The sequence below is a fragment of the Suricata suricatta genome, chromosome 4 (assembly GCF_006229205.1).
Source record: "Suricata suricatta isolate VVHF042 chromosome 4, meerkat_22Aug2017_6uvM2_HiC, whole genome shotgun sequence".
In the NCBI taxonomy this organism is placed as follows: domain Eukaryota; kingdom Metazoa; phylum Chordata; class Mammalia; order Carnivora; family Herpestidae; genus Suricata; species Suricata suricatta.
Window position 1 is genome coordinate 65,968,105 of NC_043703.1, and position 16,557 is coordinate 65,984,661.

At 38.0% G+C, this 16,557-nt stretch overlaps 1 long non-coding RNA gene across 1 annotated transcript in view; it reads left to right on the forward strand.

Moving 5' to 3' along the window:
* The first annotated feature begins 3,806 nt into the window (after nt 1-3,806).
* Nucleotides 3,807-16,557, forward strand: part of LOC115290815 — a 40,200-nt gene continuing 27,449 nt past the window's right edge. Inside the window, exon 1 of the long non-coding RNA XR_003908225.1 lies at nt 3,807-3,911. This is a non-coding gene — a long non-coding RNA (uncharacterized LOC115290815). The remainder of the gene's footprint in view (nt 3,912-16,557) is intronic.

Sequence of the window (16,557 nt, forward strand, 5' to 3'; positions counted from 1 at the left end):
AACCTTTTCTTCATCATCCGGAATAATTGAAAGTCACATTTCATTGTTCTCAGAATAATTAACTTCTTACATTTTTGACTCAACTAATAATGCGGCTTTATAATAAGGACACGTTAATTTGTATAGATCTTTACAGCTCGTGGCATGCAATCGCACACAACATGCCAGGGTGTTTTACGCCTTGATGGCCTGAAGTGAAGGGGACGAGCTGGCATTCGTTGACTATGATGTGCCAGGCCCTGTGCCGGCAACTTTACAAAATTAATCTAGTGAATCCGCACAAAACCCAACAAGGCAGAATTATTATCCCCATCTTACAGATGAGATAACCCACATAAAGAGAATGCACAGTCCTCTTCAACGTCATACTGCCTCAAAATCAGGGGCCTATCAGGCTGAAAATGTACACATGCACACAATTCTTGTTATATATATGATATGTATGTATAATATAAATTTTACGTATACAAATATATGCATATGTAAACTTTTCTCCATAAATTTTGTGATTTTTATACAAACTTTATTGATAATGTGTTTATGTATTAAACCTTAATATCAGAACCACTTATTGGATGCCACATGTGCTGCTTAGGTAGTAGAGACGGAAACAAGGCCTCAGTCCACGACACTTACACTGGCTCTAGATATATTCATATTTAAGTCCTCTCGGAGCCTGATTTAGCTTATATTAAATAGGGATAATGTATAAGGAGTTGGAAAATACATCAATAATACAAACAACAGCCTTAATAACAGTGTCTGGAACAGAGTATAGTCCGGGGAAAAGTTCTTACAGGTGCACCGGGTGGCTGTGCTACTTGAGCGTCTGATTCTTGATATTGGCTCAGGTCATGGCCTCACGGTTGTGAGACTGGGCCCAGTGTCGGCTCTGCACTGAGCATGGAGCCTGCTTGAGATTCTCACTCTCTCGCTCTCCTCTCTCAAAATAAATAAACTTTTTTTTTAAAGCACCATAAAAAGCCAGTTATTAAATGTCCCTAAGGGAACATCTCCCCCTGGTCTATCAAAGGGTCTTCAAAAGGAACCTCTCTAACAGAATTAGTTTGGGCGGATCTACATTTGGGCATTCCAGAAAACTTTCCAGCCCTCGAAAAAGAGCTGCACTCCTCTAGAGAAGGTGTGAATCACTAACTTGAGACTTAAGTGGGAAACTGCTACGGCGATACTGATCAACACTTCAGAGAAATAAATTAAAATGATAAGAAATTTTGCCAGAACCGTGGAAACTCCACACACCACCTGAACGCAAAAGTAAATGGACTTAGGAGAGCATGAAAATAAAAGCTTGAAGAAAAGGTGAATCAGTGCATACAACGTGTCTTTGGAATTCTGCAGGAGACAGAAACAGGCTGCTTATTTCAATGGAGAGCATTTAAAGAACTGTGAACTCAGTAGCGGAAGTGCACAGTGAGAACGCGAAGATCTCGAGGGAGTCACAACTGCAGGAAGCACGTACTGGTGCCCAGGGCTAGAGGAACACAAGGTACAGGATAAACCCATCAACTGGGATGATTGGGAGAGGCCCTGCCAAAGGAACTCTGAGAAGGAGGCAAGAATCAGTGGATGCTGGGGGCGCGGTCCCTAGGGATGTCTTTGGGGGCGCGGTCCAGACCTCTCGCGAGCAGCACGCTGGCTTTCTGTCCCATGTCCCGAGACAGCACAGGAAGCTGATTTTGTTTAATGGCAAAATGAATTCAACTGCTGCTCCAAGTGAACAGCAACACGAGGACAAAGAAAGAGGCCAGGGGAACAGGTAAATAAGAAGTTATATAGGGAATAAACAAAGGAGGGTGTCCTCCTCCTCCTCCAGCCTTGCCGCCTCCTCTAATGCCTCACAGGAGCCTGCGGCCAACAGAGACACAGCCTCAGCATTGAGAAGTGCGCTACTGGAGAGGTAATACCTTAGACACTGGTGCGTTCTGTACTGTTAGTCACTTACTAATTACAAGGCTGATAATCAAAATTATGTCATTTGAGCTGTTTCTACCTTTTGGCTACTGTGAAAAGTGACAGATGAATGGATAAACAAAATAGGGCATAGATACATACAATGGAATACTATTCAGCCTTAAATAGGAAAGAAATTAGGATACACAATACCACATAGATGAGCGTTGAGAACATTGGACTTACTGAAATAAGCCAATCACAAAGGACAAATACTGTATGATACATCTATAAGAGGAACCTAGAGTCAACAAATTCATAAACAGAAGGTGGCTACCAGAAGCTGGAAGGATGGGGAGAGAAAAAGTTATTGTTTAAGGGGTACAGAGTTTCCAAGAGCTCTGTGGGTGGATGGTGTTGGTGGTTCCACAACAGTGTGCATGTGCTTAATGCCACTGAACTGCACACTTAAAAATGTTTAAGATTGGGGTGCCTGGGTGGCTTAATCTGTTGAGCATCCAACTTCAGCTCAGGTCATGATCTCCTGGTTGGTGGGTTTGAACCCTGTGTCAAGTTCTGTGCTGATAGCTCGGAGCCTGGATCCTGCTTCAGATTCTGTCTCTTTTTGTGTCCCTCCTCAGCTCTCTGTCTCTCTCTCTCAAAAATAAACATTAAAAAAAAAATGTTTAAGATGAAAACTGCTCTCTGTTCTTTTACCATAGTTTAAAATTAAAAAAAAAAAGTAAGATAAGGCATTTTATCCATGAATTTTACTGATTTTTAAAGGAATATTGTCTTTCTTTGGTAATTTCAAAATACATGTGACCTTCTTAAGGGGCTCACAATCTGATGATGGAGAAACTGAATTAATCAATTAATTGAAAACTATATCCCCAAAACTACAGCAATATTTGTTTCTATTTCCTTCCCTACAGTAAATATTTGCTTTTTAAAAGTTTATATATCCCTCAAAGTCAATTTTAAATGGTGCCTCATAACTTGTTCAGCACTCAGAAAACTATTCCCTTCTAAGCCCAGTTGTGTGATGACTTACAACTTTCAGCACATATGGCTTGCATTATGCTCACTAGACTTAAAGCCTAAAGGTAAAGTCTGCATTTTATCGGTCTCTCAGGGTAAATAATGCAATATAAGTACTCAAAAATATTCTTGAATTGAAGTTGTAACATCATCAAACTATAGAAATCCAAAATCGGGGGTGCGAATGGAATGATCAATTATCCAAGACGACACATCACTGAGGGTTCCTTGTGATGTGGGCCTTTCAGTGCAAACCTGGACCATCCTGGGCAAACCAGGACAGTCAGTTACCCTGGGGGTAACTATTAGTATTCTAAAGAAAAATGAGTGATTTTTGTTTCTAAATTCACAATATAACCCTGGCAAAATATGTTTTTCAAAGATACAATAGGCATGAACACTGGAGTAAAATGACAAGAAACAGTTATACATAAATGTTCATCATTCTACTCAGAAATCCATTTCTGATACATTAACAACTATAGCTCTTAACTCACAATTATTACGTAAACAGAATTTTATAAATTTCCTTTCAATGTAACTCTGACATCAACATTTTTTTTTTCTTTTGGAGGGAAGGAAATAAATCCATAGTAAAGGTGCTAATTAAAAATTCCTCCATCTCACACTAGAACCATCGCAGGTATTAAGAGTTTTGAGTGTTCCGATTAAAACCGTGAACCATGTGCTCGGCAGTACGCATCCCCACCCCCCTGGGCGTCGATATGAAACTGAAACTGGGCGGTGGGAGCCGGGGTGCTTTGATCCAGTGGCGTCTGCAGTGAGGACCACATCACAATGTGCTTGCAACACGCTGATCTCATCTGAGCCTCTAGCAAAGGGCTGTCAAGAGATGCTAACGACCACTTTATCCTACACTTGGACTTCCTCTGTCGAAGGCTATTTGTGGCATCTCAGAGGGCCAGCTCGACCGCCACTCTGCTGCTTTGTGACACACAGTAAGTCAAGAGCAAAAACACCAGGGATCCACTCGTCATTCAGCTGTTCATTCAAACACACATTTATTGAGTGCCTAACTAAGGGTGACCATCATCCTGTTAAGTGCCATGAATACGAAGTGGAATAAGACTGTTTCCAAGGGGTTTCCAGACCAACAGGGAAATAAAGGGCTGTGAAAGCCCAGGGTAGAGGGCAATTCATTTCGCTGAGGAAGGCAGGGGAAGCATTGCTGAAGAGGTGACATTTGTGCTGATCTCTGGGGAATCTGGCAGTTACAAGTGGAGGAATGGAAAGGAAGAGAAGAACATTCTGGAGAAGCAAGTGTAGGATATGCTGTGTACAGTACCCTCAGGCGGCTCTAACAAAGTACGTCATTCAAAGTGCTTAAACAACCAAACCTATTGTCTCACAGTTCTAGAGGCCAGAAGTCCAAGATCAAAGTATTGGCAGGCTTGGCTCCTTCTGCAGTCTATGAGGGAGAATTTAGAATCTGTTCCATGCCTCTCTTTAAGCTTCCGGTGATGTGCTGAAATTAATGGTGTTTCTTGGTTTGTAGAGGCATCACCACAGTCCATGCTTTCAGCTTCACGTGACACTCTTCTGTGTGTGTGCATTTATATAAGGACACCAGTTATATTAGGGTTAGGAGCCCACCCTACTCTAGTATGAGCTCATCTTAACGTAACTACATGGGCAACAACCCTATTTTCAAATAAGGTCACATTCTGAGGTGCTAGAGGTTATGACTTCAGCATATGAATTTTGAGGACACAATTCAACCCATAATATCCTGGAAAAGGAGTCAGATAAATGAGCACATGGGAGTAAAATTTTAAGACAGGAATACCTATAATTTTAAAAAATGATAGGCGAGGAAGGTAGAGGCTAAGATTTGAAGAGATTCTAGAACCATGTTCAGGGGTAAAGAAGGATGAAATATATACTCAGATGATCTGGGAAACACTGATAATTGGTAATGAGACAAAAAGATGGTGACCATAAATTAGGGGAAATGCCACATTAAAAAAATTTAACAGGTTTCTTTATGACAGAGCTTCTCAGAGACTGTATTACAGTAATGTGCTTTATAAAATCTACAAAGGTGAGAGCCTGCAGTCCCTCCCAAACTTATTTCATGGCAGCAACTTATTTTTTCAGTGATCTTCCAATAAAAAATTAAAATCTGGGAACCATGAGCATAGTCATTGCATATATTTCTCAGCTGGCTTCCTTATATCTGTGAGTTAATTTCCTTCTCTATAGATCTGGACTCATAGCATTTTATTAGTTCAGTCCCTGTGAGGTGAGGGGACTGTACAGGGAAGTGACTGTCAAAAGGTAAACCACTATACACAAGGAAATACATGGAGATTTTTGGGGCAGGAGGTAGGAGGTTTATAAATTTGTAGGAAATAAAGTAAGAGAGCAGATAGAGCAATCATTGGGGGAAATAAAGGGCCCAGAGGAGTAGAAATCCATATACTGATATCCAGCTAGCACTGGCAGTTTGAAGGAAGCACCCCTTATCACTGTTGTTTATGCTTTTCCCATGATTCCTCTTTATTCCTAGTCCATTCATTCATTCAAGATTTGTTACACCAATTACTATGCCTTAGGCTCATTGCTCAGCCTTCCACAAGGCACACTTTCTCCAAGTAGCCCTCATAGATTACTTGAATTCAATCTTTCCCTTCTTCTGATCTCCTTGGCAAATTGTTTAGGTCACAGTTTGGCATCTGAATATATATTGACTTGAACCATTATCTCTTTGCTTCCATTTATGTGGATGTGCCTCCTAAATGCAACTATAAATATTCCCTAAGCAATTACTAATAATATTCCATGGATTTCCAACCTCAATATGTACAGTGCTAAGTGCATAGAAGATACTCAATAAGTACTCTGCATTGGAAACAATTTTGTATCTTGGAGAAGAGGACTTTGCAACATGAGGTTAACATCCTAATGTTATAAAGACACTGGCAACAACCCTATTTTCAAACATATACTGTGAATTATCAGGAAACACATACATTACATATTTTTTAAATGTTAACATAATTATAATTGATAAATGATTTCTAAGTGCCCAAGTATGCAAGAGAGCCACTGAATATAAGGCAAACTTTGATTCAAAGGAGCTAAACTATGCCTCTATAACCAGTATACAGCTATCACAGACAATGAAAAATGACAAACAGGTAACAGGAAATGAGCAGACAGCATCTTCCATTTGCTTATAAAAACGGTAGTTCAGACAAGGGAGAAATCGGGAGCTGATTTATTTACATAAAGGAGTCTACTTCATTTTGCTATTAGGCTCTTCAGAACTATTCTTAAAATTACTTTATAAAATTAAGATGGAAAGTTTATTTTTGATTGAATCTGCAGTCAAAGTCAGTAATAGATAACAGAATATACTGAGTTCTTAAATTAAAGATCATCAAAACTCTTCAGGCAATTTGCTGTGAAGATCAAATTGATGCTTCTAATAATCCAGTGTTATGCTATTTGATGTGTTTTGTTAATTTGTCAGGTTGACACACTGCATTGAGATTGAAAACAATTTATTTTGGAGGACATTTCTTTTTATGAACTTAAAAAAATGATTCTAGTCTATTCAAATAATACCTTGTCAAGACTTTAGCTCATAAAAATACTAAATGTTAGCATTGTGATCTGACAAGCCACCTTCATTCTTTATGATTGAGGATATGATAATAATTAAATAAAAATATGCAACCAATAAGAGTTTTCTTCAAAAGTCTTCAATATCTACCAATGAATCAAAGAAGAAGAAACAAATAATAAATTAAGCTTCTGGAGCATCCTTAGCCATCTTGTTCAATCATTCAAAGATGCCCTCAGTATCTTCTCTTTCCAGTACTGATCCACTCAATCCAAAAGTTATTCTCTCTTTTATTTCCAACTTCATTAAGGAATGCTTAATAAATATAATTGTATATATATAAAATGTGTATAATGCTACGGTGTGATATACATATACATTGTGAAATGACTACCAGGAAGTTATTCTCACTAATTACTTCCTTCCACCTTAGTTTAGCAGTGTTTTCAATTTCTCCCACACTAGAACTCCACATATCTATTTCTTTTCAAACATATTTTCAATTCAGAAAATTTTAAAAATTTATAAGGAAAATGACAAAAACAGTACTTCTTGTGGAGATAGGAGCATCATTGTGGAAGAAAAAAAACACAAACCCCAGAATCAGAAGGCTCTGATTCAAAGTTCAGGTCAACTTTTTATTATCTATGTGAACTCACATAACTTTCTGAACTTCAGTTTCCTCAGCAAAGTATATTAATGTCTCAGAGTTCCCAGATTCATAACAGGTTTTCAGTTCTTGTTTAACACATGAATGAATGAATCATCTCACAGAATCCCCTTTCTCTCTCATATTTTGCTTTAGCCTTTCTCTTTTCCTTTCCCTACTTCAACCTGCTTCCTTCATACTACTTCCTACTTTCTTTCTACTCCCAATTATACAAGAAGTTTCCTTCCCCATAACTTTTCAGTTAAAATTCACTTTTTTCAGTTTCTTAGCTGGCTTCATACAAACTGTCTCCATGTTTCCTTTTCCCATACCAGCCCTAGTGCTTAGAAAAGCTTCCTGCTTCACATTCCCAAACTCAACTTCTTCTCATTCAAAACCCAACAAAAGCCACCCCTTTTGCCTATTATATGCACTCAGTAAATAATAAATGGTTGAAGCAGCAATGATAAATTCATTCTCAAAGAACATGTATTCTGAGTAATGAAACTTGGAAAAGAAAAGATAGTGAGTAACTCCAACCCACTTAGAAACAGGTGTGATTTCTCTAGCCAGTCGTTAACACATTTGCACTGCCATAATTACTGCTCTGACAAATAATACATTGCCATAGAAACATTGTTTCCAAATTGCATATTTATAGAATTTATTGGTGGCGTATTTTGACTATAAAGTAGTTTTCACATGTGAGCTTTGACAATGAAGGGTGATAGGAACATTAATAATCTCCAGCTGCCCCAAGTTAAAGGGTTTTAAAGGTGCAAGTGGAAATTCCCCCAGCCTCTGTAGGCCAAGGTGAGCACAGCTGGCATTCCTCTCAGTGCTTGCATTTAAAAATAAAGGAACTGGCTAAGTAAAGAACACAATGAGCTGAAGTAATAGTCAAAATAAAACCAAATAAAGATGAGGCTGATTGCATCTATAAAATGGGAATGATAATAATATTTCTCTTAGAAGATTTTCATTTGCTTAAGATTATTCATTTTTTCATTTGTAGCAAATGAAAAAATACCTTTATGAATGACAAAGTGCTATGTAAATACCAACTCTAGATTTTATTCAACATCAGAACAGACTATCTTCACATAGGACTCTTTTCAGGGCTCTGTTGGTTCCTCTAGAAGCACGTTAGAACCACATGATCCTCTCAATAGGTACAGAAAAAGCATTTGACAAACTTTCTTGATAAAGACGTTTAAGAAAGTATCAATAGAGGGAACACATCTCAAGATGATAAAAGCCATTTATGAAAGACACACAGCTAATATCATCTTCAACTGGGAAAAACTCAGAGCTTTCCTCTTAAGGTCAGGAACACGATGGGAATGTCCACTCTTAACTACTGTTGTTCAACATAATGTTGGAAGTTCTAGCCTCAGCAAACAGACAACAAAAAGGAATAAAAGACATCTAAATCAACAAGGAAGAAGTCAAACTTTCACTCTTTGCAGATGAGATAAGCTGAAAGACTTCACCAAAAAACTGTTAGAACTGATACATGAATTCAGCAAAGTCACGGAACATAAAAACAATATACAGAAATGGGTTGAATTTCTATACACCAATAATACAGCAGATTGAGAAATCAAGGAATTGATCCCATTTACAATTGTACTAAAAACAATAAAATACCTAGGAATAAACCTAACCTAAAATGTAAAATATATGTATGCTGAAAAGTATTAGAAAGCTTATGAAAGAAACTGAAGAAGACACAAAAAAATTGAAAAACATTTCATGCTCACAGATTGGAAGAACAAATAAATTTAACATGTTGATACTACCCAAAGCAATCTATGCATCCAATACAATCCATATCAAAACAACACCAGCATTCTTCACAGACATAGAACAAACAATTCTAAAATTTGTATGGAACCAGGAAAAAAAAACCCTAATAGCCAAAGTAATGTTGAAGATAAAAACCAAAGCTGGAGGCATCACAATTCTGGACTTCAAGCTGTATTACAAAGCTGTAATCATCAGTACAGTATGGTACTAGCATAAAAACAGACATATGGATCAGTGGAACAGAATAGAGTATCCAGAGTAGAGAATCAAGATTAAAAAGCTTGGGCAGGGGTGCCTGGGTGGCTCAGTCGGTTAAGCCTCTGGCGTTGGCTCAGATCAGATCTCACGTCTGTGGGTTCGAGCCCCGCATCGGGCTCTGTGCTGAAGGCTAGCTCAGAGCCTGGAGCCTGCTTCGGATTCTGTGTCTCCTTCTCTCTCTGCCCCTTCCCCTCTCATGCTCTGTCTCTCTCTCTATCAAAAAATAAATAAAGCATTAAAAAAAAAAGCTTGGGCAGAGTGAAGGAAACAATTAACAAAATTAAAGGGCAACAGACAGAATGGGAGAAAATATTTTCAAATGACATATTGGATAAAGGGTAAGTATCCAAAATCTATAAAGAACTTATCGAAATTAACACCCAAAAAAACAAATAATACAGTGAAGAAATGGCCAAAGACATGAACAGACACTTTGCAAATGAAGACATCCAGATGGCTAACAGACATATGAAAAGATGCTCAATGTCACTCATCATCAGAGAAATACAAACCAAAACCGCAATGAGATATCACCTCACACCTATTAGAATTGCTAAAATTAACAACTCAGGAAAAAACAGATGTTGGCAAGGATGTGGAGAAAGAGAAACACTTTTGCACTGCTGGTGGGAATGCAAATTGGTGCAGCCACTCTGGAGAACAGTATAGAGGTTCCTCAAAAAAATTAAAATAGAGCTACCCTCTTATCCAGCAATTGCACTACTAGGTATTTATCCAAAGGATACAAAAACACTGATTTGAAGGGGTATATGCACTTCAATGTTTATAGCTGTGCTATCAATAATAGCCAAGTTATGGAAAGACCCCAAATGGCCATCGACTGCCAAATGGATAAAGAAGAGGTGATATATGTGTATGTGTATATAGATATAGATATACATATAGATATAATGGAATACTGCTCAGTGATCAAAAAGAATGAAATCTTGCCATTTGCAACAAGATGGATGGAACTAGAGTATATTACACTAAGTGAAATTAACCAGAGAAAGATAAATATCATATGATTTCACTCATATTTGGAATTTAAAAAACACAACAGATAAACATAGCAGAAGGGAAGGAAAAATAAAATATAGTCAGAGAGGGAGGCAAACCATGAGATTCTTAGATACAAAGAAAAACCTGAGGGTTGCTGGAGGAGTGTTGAGTGGGGGGATGGGCTAAATGGGTATTGGGCATTAAGGAGGGCACTTGTTGAGCACTACGTGTTATATGTAAGTGATGAATCACTAAATTTTACTCCTGAAACCATTACTACCTTATATGCTAAGTAAAAGTAACCAAAAAAAGAACACCAAAAGAAAAAAACCCAAAATAGTCTCAGTTTCTCATATATTTATGGGCAAGCAGAGTCAGGATCCTCAAAGTTGAACCTCAGTTCAAGGCCCTGTGAAGAAATAGTGCCTGCTAGCTGATGAGATTTTTTTCTGGTTACTACTTCATAGACTTTCTCTCACTATCACCTAAGAAGAAAGAATATATGAAAACCTTTAGAATTCACATTTCTAATTTTTATTGGGAAAAATCAAAATAGCCAAGAAAAATGATACAAACACACCCTTGACTAGCTTAGAGAAAAAAATAAACATTTAAATTGAACTCTTTCTCTTTAAAAACAACAGGAAAAATAAAATAACCCCTTATAGATAAACAAGGAAGCAAACTCCTTCTAATGACAAGACTGAGTAGTCAAATTCTGATTCAAATAATGACAATTCATGTTTGCCTACCCTTCATAATCACAAAGTATTTCCTCATAATTTATATAAGTTCCTTATTTCTACACTAAAGAGTAATCAGAAGTGGTAGGTGATAGGGTAAGGTTTTAAACAAATTTCTGGTGTCTTTTTCCTTACCTGTAGACTGGTTTGTCTTTCTGCACTCCTTCCATTGTTAAAACTAATCATAAGGCTTATTGACCTCAAGGAAAGGAAGTAAATGAACCACATAGAGGTAAAAAGTTCAGAAGGTAGGGGAAATGAGGAGATGGCAGAGGGAGAAGATATTATCAGGCTGACTGTACAAGGGAGAGAAGAGGTTTGCAAGCCACAAAAGAAGGGAAAAGTATAACCTAGGTCTCAAGAAATTAGTAGATCAACCTTCCTGGACCTGATCCTCAGAGTGAAAGCAATGGAAAGGGAAGGGCAGGGAAGGAGCCAGAGAGTAAAAGGGGCAACAAAGTAAAAGTTACCCTTGGCCATTGACTATTTAGAGACTGCTTAGCAGGGTACTCTCTAGTTAACATGGCAGCACAGCAGAATAAAACAGTGGCATAGTGTTTTGGGGCAGAGAGAGAGAAGGAAAACTCCCCATGTCCATCTTTTCTCTTCTGGGACAGACACACATGCTAGGGATTGTGGGGAAGTAGCTGAGAGTTAAGAGCCAAACTGGTCTGGAAAGAGTCACAGGGGCAGGTAGTAAGAAACCCTATAGAAGAGACTGGGGACCCCACAGCCTAGGCCTGGACTAGGTAGAATATTCCACTAGGATTACAAAGATCTTCTCACCAAGAAAGCCCAGGTGAGACCAACTGAGCTGCAGCGTGGAGGGGGGCCCACCATGACAAGGTACAGGCCTACAGGCGTACCAGCCACAGATACTTATTGGCAAAGGCAGTTAGGATAAAAAAATGCCCAGGGACAGACATCCATTGTGTCTCGGCAGGAGGTCAGTAGGTGCCTACAGAAAGGACAGCATGAGATTGGTTGTTCCCCACTGATACTATGGGGACTATGGATATAAAAACTAAATGAGAAAAACAAATGCTAATTGTTCAGAGATTGCTATGGCAAGGGAGTTAGCCGCTGTCACTTGGATTTTGATACAGACTCAACAGCAAGCAAAGAAATAGGAAAGGTTTACAGGGGCAGAAGGGGAAGTTTTTCAGGTGTCCCCTGATTGGAGACCACTGGCATGGGCAAGTTGTAGCTGGGCTAACTAGAAATGGGGCATCCTCTGTGGTGCATATTTGACTTTCTTTATTTGGTCCCAAATTTAAAATAGGAACAAAAATTAAAGAAGCTATCAGTTATTAGTCAAGTCCTGGCCATTTGTAGTGGACTGTGAACAATGGGGCTTCTTGCAAATCTGACTTACAACGAGCTGATTTCCTGAGTCGTTCGTTGTAGACAAAGAATTGGTTTCCTGGGCAAGCTGCCACGGGTTATTGTTCAGAGTTCTATTTTTAATATATGATCTGGTCATTATCTATATAGTCAGTCTTTCAGACCCTACAGATGTCCCCTGACACCCAGATGGTACCTTGGAAAGAAAGTGGAGAGAGAAAACTTGAGTGAAGAGCAACAGCTCTCTTGGAGGGTTCAAATGATGGATGGTCCAAATATTTACCCAAAAGAGACTGAGTTTGCTGGAAAGAATATTGTAGACTGGAAGAGATGAATTTATCATTAATGAGAAAGTTTAGTGCTTTTTTCTTCTGACAGCAGAAGAATTGATTGCAGAATCCAGAGCAAGATAAAATTGGATTTGGGAAACAGAGTACCCACATTTTTCATACCCCCAATATGTAGTATGCAAATTTTGAACCCATTGCTGGTATTGTATATGGTTTACAAATGAGAAATCTAACACCAAGTAGTATCCAAGATAATAATGAACATCAAAACCATATAGTTCAAAGTATCATTTTCTTGGAAATCAATAGGTTCTTCCTAAGACACTTGGACACAGAAATGGGAGTTCTGTTAGCTAAGGTCCAAGTCCCAGCACAGATAAATACAAACCCAACAGACTACAGGTTAAGAATATGAAGATAGGGGCGGCTGGGTAGCTTAGTAGGTTAAGTGTCCAACTTCAGTTCAGGTCATGATTTCACAGCTTGTGAGTTTGAGCCCCGTGTCGGGCTCTGTGCTGACAGCTCAGAGCCTGAAGCCTGCTTCAGATTCTGCGCTTCATTCTCTCTCTGCCCCTCCCCCACATGTGCCCTGTCTCTCTTTCTCTCAAAAATAAATAAATGGAAAAAAATTGAAGAATATGAAGACAATACTAACCCATCCGTAAGAAAACTATAGATTTTTACAGTACTATGACTTTTCAAATATTTTAGTCTATTGTTCTCACAAGTAGGTACACATGGCAATTCAAGAGTTCCCATTTTTGACCCACATAACATACTTATCAAACCCCGAATGTCAAAAGTAGATACATTGGGATTAGATAATGTAACTGAGCTGGAGAGTCACCAAGAAAAGCCACAATTAGAACTGAGGGCCAGATCATGCATCAGGCTGCTTTAAGCAAGAGTTGTCTATGACTGAGATTCACATACAGCCTGAGGATCACACTTCCCACGACAGCACATCAGTAAGCTTTCCTCTCCCTGCCCCTTTGAAATGTTGCAGCTGAGGCCTTGAGAGCAGAGGTTATCCAAGTAAAAGAAAATAAATTGCTTCAGACTCATTGTGATTAGTTAGAAAATAAAATGAGATTTCATGAAGCACCTTTATATTTCAGAACTCCAAATCATTTCTTATTAAGAACATAGGGTAATACAAGTTGAATATCAAGTGATTAATGTTCTTTTTGAACACATCTCTGGAATTCTAATTCTTTAACGCCTCTCTTAAAATGTACTCCACTCTGACAGCCACATTCTCACATGTTCCAATGCCACCTAAAGAGGCCATGTTTCATAAATTCTGTATTGATATTACAATAGAGTAGCAGAATAATTTTAAGGTTTTTCCTATTTGATAATTGCCCTATTGCTTTTGAAAATAATGACTCTCAATTATGCCAGTGTGAGATGCATTCACTTCATTACATTATCTAAATTTGTGTAGATATTACAAGGCTTTATGTTGCTTTTGGTAAAGACAAAAAACTATTTCTCTCAGTTATGCTTTTTAAATTAATTTGCACATATAATGACATTTTCACTCATTTTCTTACTCACTACAAAATAAACATCAATGCATTGTTATTAAAAATGATACATTTATATTTATAATCACCATTTTCCTTACTTTATCATGGGTTGATAATTAAATAATATTTGCCTCCTAAATTATCTACCGCATGCCACTTCCTGTGCTTATGATTTTCATTTTGCAGGATGACCTAGGCTTAGGAAGGGTAAATCAGTTGTCATGACAGCACAGCAGTAAGCAGTAAGTAGACAAGCCAGGTTTGTGTTGACCACAGAATCTCAGCCCCATACTACAGGCTTTCACAGCAAACCAGTGCCCTCCTTCCTCCCCCTTTTTCATTCTCTTTCCTGAATTCAGCAGCTTCTCTCCAAGAGCAAAGACAATGAGCCCAGGAGTTCTGGGCTCCTGTACTGCACCTTCTGTAGATCCTAGTATGTGACAGTGGGTACACTAGTCACAGTCATTAACACTAGTGTTGGTGATAAGTAACTCCTTACATCTCAAGGGCTTAGCATATAACAGTATATTTTTTACTGCCATCACAGGGTAATGCAGGTAGGGCAGCGTTCCTGGAAGTAGTGGCTGCAGGGTCCAAACTGTTCCCTTCTAACAGCTACAAGGATGCTCTCTCATCACTCCCCTAACGGATGAAGGGCAAGACCCTGTGCGGACGGAAGGCACTTTGGAGGCCTAATCACTGACCAGAACTAGTCACTTTTCGTCAGACAGTATGTCCAACCTAACTGCAAGGGAGGCTGGGAAAATGTACATAAGCACACAGATGTCATTGAGTTTAGTAGTTTCTGCCACACTGAGCTAGACTTTTTGTTTGTTTGTTTTTGTTTTTTTAAATCTGCTTAAGTCTATGTTTCCACTTCTACAAAGTAACGATAAAGCATTAGCCTATGCTTGGCACTTAATATGCACATACTCAATGTTTCTAAATAAATCCAATATTATATACATACATATACATATATATAGGGACTCTCAATGGAGACAGAAAGCTACCTTTCTTTAATCTATGAGAGAAAATTGAAAAAAGAAAATGTGTTTTCCAAATAAAATTTCAATAAGGATACCCAGAGATGTCATCTTAGAATTCTTCATGTAAAATTTTCCTTATAACATTATATGACAGTAAAAAAAAAATCAAAATCTCAGTCAGAGAATAAGTGAACCCTTAGAAGAAAGGAGGAAAGTAGCGTGGAGGGGAAAATGTAGGGTGCATCCGTGGGTGGGAAATTTATGAGAGGGAGAAGATAATTTGTTTATATTGTTAACAATATTTTCTCCTCAAAGTTAGAAGGCTGAGGGATAATAAATAGGTAAGGAAAATTCACTAATAACTATGGTGTCTATCTGAAGATACTCATTAGAATTGTGGGGTTCTTTTTTAATTCCATGAATTTTCCTCTACTGCAGGAACAAGTTGTTCATTTAATGAGCTGAGAAAATTCTTGTCCCAGCTTCCCAAATCTCTCTTCTAATCTGTATCTTTTGACTTCATATTTTATGTGTGAGCACTTTTGTATAACTGTACCATTTAATATTATTTCATATGTGAGTTTCCTTCTCCATATTTCCTAACTCCTAGAACAAAGTCTTGGACTTTCCACCTCTGTTAATGATCTTTCTGATGACAAGCATGAGGTGGACTTCAGTTTGATGAAGTATAGGAATAGTTTTCTGTGACGTGACACACATTTCTAACATTTCTATTTGATAAACAAGAATGGCATACCGTCCAAAAAGATTAGCTCACTTTTCAATAGCCTCCCTCTCCCCTATTGTTATTAAGTTTTTTTATTGCTTCCTAATTGTTCTGCATTTAAGAATAATATCTTCATTATTTTTGCATAATTACATATTCACTACTTAAAAATCACAATATGCTAAATATGTAAAAAGGAAAGTTAAAACCACCCAAATTTTACCAACATGATATTATTGAGACATTGTTCATATACAAAATAGAAGAGTGGATTGATTTTAAAAAGAGAGAGAGAGAGAGAGAGAGAGAGATGGAAATACAGCCATCTAGTCTACCTGCTACTTTTCAATTAAAAAGTATGACTGTATTTCATCAATTCTAGAGCACATTCTTTTAAATATTTTAGCATCTCTAAAAGTGGGATATGTCTTATAATGAAAAGCATATTATATCACTGTGGCCAGGCAGCAATCTTGATGTGATGTCCATTGCTTGGACCTTGTGAACTTGGTTGCTATTTCTGATGGCCTAACTGGCCAAACACAGACTTTCAAAACCCAGGCAGAAAGGAAGACAAGTCTTAGTTGTTGCCTAGCAACCTCTCCTTGACACCTTCTGGTTAAAAAAAAGGCACACATGTCTCCAAGCAAGATTATCTTTGCATTGTAAGTAT